This window comes from Suricata suricatta, chromosome 2 (assembly GCF_006229205.1).
Source record: "Suricata suricatta isolate VVHF042 chromosome 2, meerkat_22Aug2017_6uvM2_HiC, whole genome shotgun sequence".
NCBI classification, from domain to species: domain Eukaryota; kingdom Metazoa; phylum Chordata; class Mammalia; order Carnivora; family Herpestidae; genus Suricata; species Suricata suricatta.
In genome coordinates this window covers 124,296,755-124,308,075 of record NC_043701.1, presented here as the reverse complement: position 1 = coordinate 124,308,075, position 11,321 = coordinate 124,296,755, and positions in this window count along the sequence as shown.

The following is an 11,321-nucleotide window of genomic DNA, read 5'->3' as shown; positions in this document are numbered from 1 at the left end:
CTTCAGATAGCTGTGAAATTAGGTGATTAACTAGTTGTTACTTAACCTTCTAATTTCTGTATAAGTCTAATTACATGAAATAGAAGTTGGTGTTTTGATTTTTTACTTTGCTTTTCTGTTTGGAGTGTCATTGTAACTACTGTATTGTAAATGATGGAAAATAATTGCATATGTTAAAAAAAATAAATTGTGTTATATTTTTTAAAAAATTTAAAAAGAAAGAAAAAAAATAAATAAAACTTGTTCTAAAAACCAGGGTCATAAACTCAAATCTAAGTATTTATTTTACTCTTAAACAATAGAAAAGCTTTTATAAAGCTCCCTAATGCTTTATTGGCTTTGTCTTGATGTAAGTAATTTGACCATATCCCCAAAGCATTTGCCCTATTTCAGGCATAATGTGGTTCTGGGATTGGGCACAAGCTGAAGTCCAGCACTACGTGGGACTAAACTATATTGACAAGTGAGAAGGTCTCTTACTTCCTACTGTTACAAGAAACAACGTAATATTGGGACACATTCTACTCTCTAGTATTTTCCTTTCACAGATCCTAATCTAATCTAATATGCTAATCCTGGGGGAGAGCAGAGAGCAACCCATTTCTTTTTCTTATTAATTTATTTTTCTTATCTTCAAGGACATGTAAACAAATGAGTCAAAGTGAAGAAAGCTTTGATGGGGGATCCTTTGGCCTTTATGCAGATCAGGAGACTCTCTGGCTCTCAGTGGCCTTTCTAATCCTAACCTCCAGCTCTCTGGAGGACTCCTTTTAGATTTTTAGCTGAGTTTCACCTAAGTGATATTATCCAATGTTTCTGGTCATCCTGTAAGTTTAGGGAATAGAAGAGGCACTGATTACAGAGGGGAATCATGTGAAAAAATTGAAGACCAGAGTTAAATGGTGAGGGAAGAAGAACCAAAAACAGTGCTCTTGAATCACTTTTGCTAGATCTCCTTTGCTATTTGTGGTTACCACTCCTACAGTGATCTAGCTGCAAACAGTAAGCATATTTCAGCTTAGAGACTTAGCCTTTTCTCTACCTGGAAGGTTCCTCACATGTCATCATTTAGCATCAACTCAGATGCCACTGTGCAAAGAGACCTTTCTTGACTACTCTAATACCGCTCCCACTTCTCTGCCAGTCACTCAATCACAATGTATTTTCCCCTTGCTCTGAAATCATCTTCTATATATACTTTTTAATCACAGGCATATGTTTCTATCTTCCCTTCTACTAGAAGGCATGCACCATGAAAGCCAAAGGATGTCTCTCTTGTTTATGCCTGCATCTCCAAACCTAAAAACAGTACATGGCACGTTGAAAGTATTCAATAAATATTTGCCTCCCCAATAATTTGATTTACTGTACACTTTAATCAATAAAAAGCATGATAATGGGAAAGGTGTTATATGAGAAATCAGAAGACTAGGGCTCTAGTAGGATCCCCACTATCTAAAAGTGGCCATGGCATAATATATGGTTGAGACATTACTTGTAGCTTCCCCTTGAACTCTCATGTCCAACCAATTATCTTCCTAAATAAAGCACATTACCATTTCCTTGCAGTGAAAACTTCTAATGATGCCCTTCCTTTACCATAAAGAAAAGAGGAAATGGCTTTACCAAAACCATTGGCTCAAATATTCCACACTTCACTAGCCTATTAGGTAACCCATTCCCTTCATTCCTAAATCTCAGCGTCCTGATCCTAGCTGACTGCAGAAAGCCCAATATTTCCCCAAGTTTTCTTGTGCATGTGTTTCTAGGAATCTCCAGAAAATTTGTGTAATTCTCTTATCTATCCTAACTGTAGCTCACCATTGCAGCCAACCAGCTGGCCTCATGCTACTGCTCTGTTCCTCTGAAGATTTCCTCTTACCATCTTGAAATCATTTTCTGTCCAGCTGTTGTTGCCTAACACTGAGTCATTTTGCCTCTACCTCGGTAACAGACCTTTCCATCAGGCCTCCATGACTATGGAGACCAAGATGTAGCTCTTAGCACGTGCTAAAGATAGGATGGAGCAGACAAGAATAGTAAGCAAGGAATTTAAAGACAATATAAGTCATGGCTGCTCTTAGAGTTCATAGTCTTTCTCTGGACCTTCATTGATTTCTTCTCTTTTCCATTTTCCGTCTTTTTGCTTACTTTGGGTTTGCTTTATTCTTTTTTTACTTTCTTCAAGTGGAAGCTTAAATAATTTCTTTTAGACCTCTTTTCCAAAATAAGCTTTTAAAGACATAAATTACCCTTTAAGTAGTTCTTTAAATTCATCTCACTAATTTTAATATGCTGTGTTTTTGTTCAGTTAAAAATATTTTCTAATTTCCCTTGTGATTTCTTTCTTTATAAGTAATTAGAAATGTGTGGCTTCATTTCCAAGCATGTGGGGATTTTTTGGGTATCTTTTTTGTTATTTATTTTTAGTTTAATTTCAAAATCTTTTAGGTTAGTTGAGGTTTATTCTATGGTCCAGAAGAGAGTTTATTTTGTTCAATGTTCAACGTGCACTTTCAAAGAATGTGCATTGTCCTGTAGCTGGGTGAAGTTTCCTGATGTGCTCTGGATATTCAATTAGGTAAAGTTACCTGATAGCATTGTCTTCCAAATAACTATCAGTGTTTCTGTCTGTTTGTTCTAATAAAAAGGGAATTTTAACATGTCCTACCATTGGAGGGAGGGACAAGATGGCAGAGAAATAGGAAGCTCTATAATTTTCACACTCCCACATCTATCAAACTAAGAATGACTGAAGCCACAACACTCTGATCTACTTGAGTGAGAAGAAAAGACACAGAGTCCACAAAGAAGACAGCTTTGTGTATGATTGAGTGTGAACTGAGGAAGATAAAAAACGAGCCGGGACCCTGAGGCTTGGAGGGGAGGGAGCCCTACTCCATGCAGAGAATCAGGGAGTGCGCAGAGCCAAGGAGACACAAGGGGAAGACAAAGGGAGGCTGAAAACACTTATAGAGCTGTCTCCAAAGAAGAGAAAAACCCTGGCCTTGGATGGAGAGGGATCCTATCATCCCATCTATAACCACAGGGCACAGGGAGAGCGATCCATCCCCGTTAGTTGGCATGTTTTCCTTGGGCTCAGTGCCCTGATCCTTGACCCCTCCTACTCGATTCCGGCTAGGAAGCCACCCGGCCTGCCAGAGTACATCTCTCATTTCAGGCGGTATCATTAAAGTGTGTGGACTAGGATTGGAAATGAGGCAGGGCTTGGAAAATACAACTTGGCCTGCCTGTAACACAAGGAGATCGGACCCAAAAGAGTGGGTTGCAATATTTGATTTGAGAAGGGATTTGGGCACTGCAATTATTCTCGCCACAACCACCAAGGCAGGGCCTCAGAGAACAGCCTGTGAGGCCTACCTACACCAAACCACATCCATCCACACAAGAGAGCTACCTTTTTTTTTTTTTTTTAATATTTCCTCCCCCTCCCTGCCAACCAAGCCCAGGAAAGACCAACATTGGTGCATTGCTGTGATTAGATCAATTCTTGCCATTCAGATATATTTTCCCTTATCTCATTCTTATTTCTCCCCTCTGCTGGTTTTATGCCTTTAGAAAGTCTTTTCTCTTTTGTTGTTTTTGCCCCCCCCCACTTTTTCTTTCTTTCTTTCTTTCTTTTTCTTTCTTTCTTTCTTCTTTCTTTCTTTCTTTCTTTCTTTCTTTCTTTCTTCCTTCCTTCCTTCCTTCCTTCCTTCCTTCCTTCCTTCCTTCCTTTCTTTCTTTCTCCTTTCCCCTTTTGGTTTGCTTGCTTGTTTGATTTGTGCATTTGCATGTTTTTGTTCCCTGCGTGTTTGTCTGTCTATTTTCCTTTTAGGGCTACCTCAAGAAACAAACCAAAGTACACATGGGGGAGATTCCCAAAATCACTGAGTAGGGAAATAAAATAACCAAAGGCACAATAAGAAATACAGAGGTACACCATTAAAATTACACTTCCTGAATGAACAGGCCCTGGAGAGTCAATGAGCCTCCTTTAATATAGCAATACTAACAGGTGCAGAGTGCAAAACGAGTTTTTAAAACTGACAAGAGACATAAAGCTATCCAAAATGATGAAATGGAAGAACTCTCCTCTAAAGAAATTCCAGAAAGAAGTCAGAGCCACAGAACTGCTCAAAACAGATATAAGCAACATAACTGAACACGAATTTAGAACAATTGTCATAAAATTAGTCACTGGGCTTAAAAAATGCATGGAAGACATCAGAGAAGCTATCAATACAAGACTAGGGGCCGTCAAAATAGCTATGAATTTTTAAAAAAAATACTACACATGAGGTGCATAATAAAATGGAGGTGGCCACTGCATGGATTGAAGAGGCAGAGAGGAGAATAGGTGAATTAGAAGACATAGTTATAGAAAAAGAGGAAGCTGAGAAAAGAGAGAGAGCAATTGATCCAGGAACACGAAAGAAGAATTCAAGAACTGATGAAACAATCAAATGGAACAATATCTGTATCATAGGAATTCTGGAAGAAGAAAAAAGGTCTTGAAGGGGTGTTAGATCAAACTATAGCTGAAAACTTCCCTAATCTGGGGAAGGATATAGACATTGAAATCCAAGAGGCACAGAGAAATCCCCTCAGAGATAACTTGAATCAACATTCAGCATGACATATCATAGTAAAACTGGCAAAATATAAGGATAAAGAGAATTCTGAAAGCATCTAGGGATAAAAGGGCCCTCACATACAGAGGGAAACCTATCAGAGTGGTTATAGACCTATCTACTGAAACACGGCAGGCCAGAAAGGAATGGCAGGAAATCTTCAATGTGATGAACAGAAAAAAATATGCAGCTAAGAACCCTTTATCCAGCAAGCCTGTCATTCAAAATAGAAGGAGAGATAAAGGTTTTTCCAAATAAACAAAAATTGAGAGAATTCATCACCACCAAACCAGTCCTACAAGACATCCTAAGAGGGACCCTATGAGTGAAATATTGCAAGGAATACAAGGTACCAGAGACACCACTACAAACATGAACTTTACAGAGAACACAATGAATCTAAACCTGTATTTTTTCAATAATAACACTGAATGTAAATGGACAAAATGCTTGAACCAAATGACAGGGTAACACAATGGATAAAAAACCAAAATCCATCTATTTTCTGTCTACAAGAAACTCATTTTATACCTGAAGACACCTTCAAATTGACAGTAAGAGGATGGAGCAATATCTATATTGCGACTGGAAGTCAAAAGAAAGCCAGAGTAGCCATACTTATATCAGACAAACTGGACTTTAAAGTAAAGGCAGTAACAAAAAATGAAGAAGGACATTATATAATAATTACAGGGTCTCTACATCAGGAAGAGCTAACAATTATAAACATCTATGCAGTGAATTCGAGCGCACCCAAATACATAAAACAATTAATCACAAACAAGACCAATCTTATTGACAAAAATGTGCTAATTGCAGGGATTGATTTAATACTCCACTTAGAGCAATGGATAGATTGACCAGACAGAAAAATCACTAAAGAAACAATGGACCTGAACGACACATTGGAACAGATGGATCTGACAGATATATTTGGAACTCTACCTTCTGAGTCTATGGAATTCACTTTTTTCTCAAGTGTGCATGGCACATTCTCCAAGATAGGTCACATACTGGGTCATGAAGCAGCCCTCTAGAAATATAAATGCATTGAGATCATACCATGCACACTTTCAGAACACATTGCTATAAAACTTGAAATCAATCACAGGAAAAAGTCTGGAAAACCTCTAAAAACATGGAGGTAAAAACCATCCTACTAAAGAATTATTGGGCCAATCAGGCAATTAGAGAAGAAATTAAAGAATATATGGAAACAAATGAAACTAACAATATACCATCCAAACTCTCTGGGATGCAGCAAAGGCAGTCCTAAGAGGAAGGTATATTGCAATTCAGGCTTATTTCAACAAATTAGAAAAAGCACAAATTCAAAATCTAACAGAACACCTAAAGAAACTAGAAGAGGAGCGGCAAAAATACCCCAAACCCAGCAGAAGAAGAGAAATAATAAAGGTCAGAGCATAAATAAACAATATAGAACCCAAAAAAACAGTCGAACAGATCAATGAGCCTGAGAATTGGTTTTTTGAAAGTAAAGTGGTGCAGCCGCTCTGGAAAACAGTGTGGAGGTTCCTCAAAAAACTATCCATAGAATTCCCTTATGACCCAGCAATAGCACTGCTAGGGATTTACCCAAAGGATATAGAAATGCTGAGGTATAGGAGCACATGTACCCCAATGTTCATAGCAGCAATGTCAACAATAGCCAAATCATGGAAAGAGCCTAAATGTCCATCACCTGATGAATGCATCAAGAAGATGTGGTATATATATACAATGGAGTATTACATGGCAATGAGAAAGAATGAAATATGGCCATTTGTAGGAAAGTGGGTGGACCTTGAGGGTGTCATGCTAAGTGAAATAAGTCAGGCAGAGAAAGACAGATACCATATGTTTGCATTCATACATGTAACAGGAGAACAGAAGAAACCTAATGGAGGACCAGGGGGAGGGGAAGAGGGAAAGATTGTTGGGGAGAGAGAGGGACGCAAAACTTGAGAGACTACTGAATACTGAAGGGGGAGGGGGGAAAGAGGTGGTGGTGATGGAGGAGGGCACTTGTGGGGAAGAGCACTGGGTGTTGTATGGAAACTAATTTGACAATAAACTACTTAAAAAAAGAAAAAATAAACAAAATTGATAAACTTCTAGCCAGGCTTCTGAGAAAGAAAAGAGAGAGCACCCAAATAGACAAAATCATGAATGAAAATGGATCTATTACAACCAATCCCATAGAAATACAAGCAATCCTCAGGGAATACGATGAAAAATTATATGCTAACAAACTGGACAATGTAGGGGAAATGGACAAATTGCTAAACACTTGTGCACTACCAAAATTCAAACAGGAAGAGATAGAAAATCTGAACAAACCCATACCCCAGTGAAGAAGTCAAATTAGTTATCAAAGATCTCGCAACGAATAAAAGCCTGGGGCCAGATGGCTTCCCTGGGGAATTCTACCAACATTTAAAGCAGAGTTTATTAACCCATTCTTTTCAAGGTATTTAAAAAAAAAAGGCATAGAAGGAAAATTTCCAGACTTATTCCACAAAGCCAGCATCACTTTGATTCCCAAACCAGACAGAGACCCAACAAAAAAAGAGAACTACAGGCCAATATCCTTAATGAATACAGATGCAAAAATCCTCAACAAGATACTAGCAAATCGAATTCAACAACATATAAAAAGAATTATCCATAATGATCAAGTGGAATTCATTCCTGAGTTACAGGGCTGGTTCAGTATTCGCAAACCCATCAATGTGATACATCATGTTAACAAAAGAAAATATAAAAACCATATAATCCTGTCGATAGATGCAGAAAAAGTATTTGACAAAATACAGCATCCTTTCTTATTAAAAGCCCTCAAGAAACTCAGGATAGAAGTAACTTACTTAAACATTATAAAAGCCTTTTATGAAAAGCCCACAGCTAATATCATCCTCAATAGGGAAAAACTGAGAGCTTTTCCCCTGAGCTCAGAAATGCAACAGAGATGTCCACTCTCACCACTGTTGTTTAACATAGTGCTGGAAGTCCTAGCATCAGCAATCAGACACATACACACACACACAAAAAAGGGATCAGAATTTGCAAAGAGAAAGCCAAACTTTCACTTTTTGTAGACGACATGATACTCTACATGGAAAACCTGACCAACTCTACCAGAAGCATTTTAGAACTGACCCATGAATTCAGTAAAGTCTCAGGGTACAAAATCAATGTACAGAAATCAGTTGTATTTTTATACACCAATAATGAGACAACAGAGAGAGAAATCAAGAAACTGATCCCATTCACAATCACACAAAAAACTATAAAATACCTAGGAATAAACCTAACCAAAGATGTAAAAGACCTGTATGATGAAAACTACAGAAAAATTATGAAAGAAATTGAAGAAGACCCAAAAAAATGGAAGAACATACCATGCTCATGGATTAGAAGAATAAACATTATTAAAATGTCATTATTACCCAAAGCAATCTACACATTTAATGCAATCCCAATCAAAATTTCACCAGCATTCTTCGCAAAGCTAGAACAAACTATCCTAAAATTTGTATGGAACTGCAGAAGATCCTGAATAGCCAAAGCAATATTGAAGAAGAAAACCAAAATGGAAGGCATCACAATCCCAGACTTTAGCCTCTACTACAAAGCTGTCATCATCAAGACAGTATGGTATTGGCACAAAAACAGACACATAGACCAATGGAATAGAATAGAGAACCCAGAAGTGGGCCCACAAATGTATGGCCAATTAATCTTTGGCAAAGCAGGAAAGAGTATACAATGGAAAAAAGCCTCTTTAGCAGGTGGTGCTGGGAGAACTGGACAACAACATGCAGAAGAATGAAACCAGACCACTTTCTTACACCATAATACACAAAAATCAACTCAAAATGGCTGAAGGACCTGAATGTGAAACAGGAAACCATCAAAACATTAGAGGAGAAAGCCAGAAACAGACTCCTTGACCTCAACTGCAGCAATTTCCTACTCGACACATCCCCAAAGACAAGGGAATCAAGAGCAAAAATGAACTATTGGTACTTCATCAAGGTAAAAAGCTTCTGCGCTTCAAAAGAAACAATCAAGAAAACTAATAGGCAACTGACAGAATGGGAAAAGATAGTTGCAAATGACATATCAGAAAAAGGGCTAGTATCTAAAATCTATAGGGAACTTGCCAAACTCCACACCCAAAAAACAAATAATCCAGTGATGAAATGGGCTGAAGACATGAATAGAAACTTCTCCAAAGAGGACATCCAGATGGCCAACAGGCACATGAAACGATGCTCAACATCACTCATCATCAGGGAAACACAAATCAAAACCACACTGAGATACCACCTCACACCAGTCAGCGTGGCTAAAATGAACAAATCAAGAGACTATAGGTGCTGGTGAGGATGCTGAGAAACGGACACCCTCCTATGCTGTTGGTGGGAATGTAAACTGGTATAGCTGTTCTGGAAAACAGTGTGGAGGTTCCTCAAAAAATTCACAGTAGAACTCCCCTATGACCCAGCAATAGCACTGCTAGGGATTTTCCCAAGGGATACAGAAGTGCTGATTCATAGGGTCACATGTATCCCAATGCTCATAACAGCACTTTCAACAATAAACAAATCATGGAAAAACATGTCCATCAAGTGATGAATGGATCAAGATGTGGTTTATATATATACAATGGAATACTACATGGCAATGAGAAAGAATGAAATCTGGCCATTAGTAGCAACATGGCTGGACCTCGAGGGTGTCATTCTAAGTGAAATAAGTCAGGTAGAGAAGGACAGATACCATATGTTTTCACTCATAAGTCTAACAGGAGAAACTTAGTTGAGGACCATGGAGAGGGGAAGAGGGGAAAAAGAATTAGGGAGAGGGAGTGGGGCAAATCATGAGAGACCCTTGAATACTGAAAACAAACTGAGGGCTGAAGGGGGGCTAATGGGAAAGGGGGTGATGGACATGAAGGAGGGCACTTGTGGGGAAGAGCACTGGGTGTTATATGGAAACCAACTTGACAATAAACTATAATAAAACAGAAAGAAAAGAAAAGAAATATCCTACCATTATTCTAGATTTGTCAATTCTGTTATTAGGTCCACACGTATTTAGTATTATTAAGTTTTCCTTAAAATGCATTTGTTCATTATTAAAAATTACTCTTTCATCTCTTAAGATTCTTTGTTCTCAAGTTATTTTTATCTAATTACATCACCAACTTATATTTCCTATACTGCTTGCATGCTGTATCTTTTTATATTCTTTCACTTTTAACCAATCACTTTTTATGTAGTTGGGGTGTTTCTCGCAGACAGCATATTTTGGGATCTAACTTTCATCCAGTTTGACAATTTCCTCCTTTAAATGAGAGTGTTCAGAATATTTAAGTTGAATGTAACTAGCAATAGGTTTAGTTTAAATTTACTATCTTGCTCTTTGTTTTGCATTTGTTTTTTCTATTCCTTATGTATTTCCCCCCTTTTCTGTCTTCTTTCAGGTTAGGTATATTTAATGGCTTTATCTCCACTATTTGTTAATTAACTCTACATTTTATTTTTATGTTTTAGGCTGGATGGCTGTATAGTTTAAAAATGCATTTTTCACTCATCACAGTCTACCTTCTAATATCATACCACTTCACATATAATGTAAAAACCCTACAGTGGTATACTTTTAAATGCCCAATGAGTACTCAGTGCCATTGCAGTAAATCATTTTACTTCTACAAAAGTTATAAATCTCACAATACATTGTTAATTTTGCATTAAACAGTAAGTTCCAATTAAAACAATTTGAAACAATGGGGATAAAGGTCATATAGGTATTCACATATTTGCCACTTTAAACATTTTCATTCTTATGTCTGGATCCAGATTTTATGATGTATTTCAGCCTGAAGAACATGCTTTAACAATTCTCATAGTTAAGGTCTTCTGACAATAAATATGCTCACCTTCGATGTTTTGGAAACGGTCTTAGTTTACCTTCATTTGTGAAGAATAGTTTTAGTGAATATAAAATTCCACACCAACAGTGTTTAATTTCTGCACTTTAAAGACGTTGTTCCACTGCCCTTTGGCTTATTTGTTACTCACAAAATGTCCGTGATGTTTCTTGTCATTATTCCCTTTATCTAGTTTGTCTCTGTTCTCTGGATGCTTTTCAGATTTCTCTTTATCACTGATTCTCTGCAATTCGATTAGGATGTGCTTTGAGGTGTGTTCATGTGCATGTTTTCTGAGTGGTGTCTATTTAGCTTCTTGAATCTGTGAGTTAACATGTTTCATCAAATGTGAAATACTTATTTTTTTTAAATATACTTGTCTTTTCCTTCTCTTCTCTCTTTCTGAGACTCTACGTAAGGTTTCCCTAAACCACTTATTGTTAACCCATTGGTTCTGAAGCTCTGTTTACTGTTTTCATTCCTCTTTCTCTCTGTGTGTCCCTTTGGCTAATATCTCTTGTTATGTTTTCACGTTTATTGATGACTTCTTCTGCAGTGCCTAATGTAGTGTTAATACCATCCAATGGAATTTTTATTTCATATATTTTTCACTTTAAAAGTCCTATTTGTTTCTCCTTCATGTCTCCCATTCATCATCTCACTTTGCCTCATGTTTCCTCTAAATACTCGAGAATATTGGGAATACTTATAGTGGGTATTTTAATACCTTTCATGTAATTTCATAATTT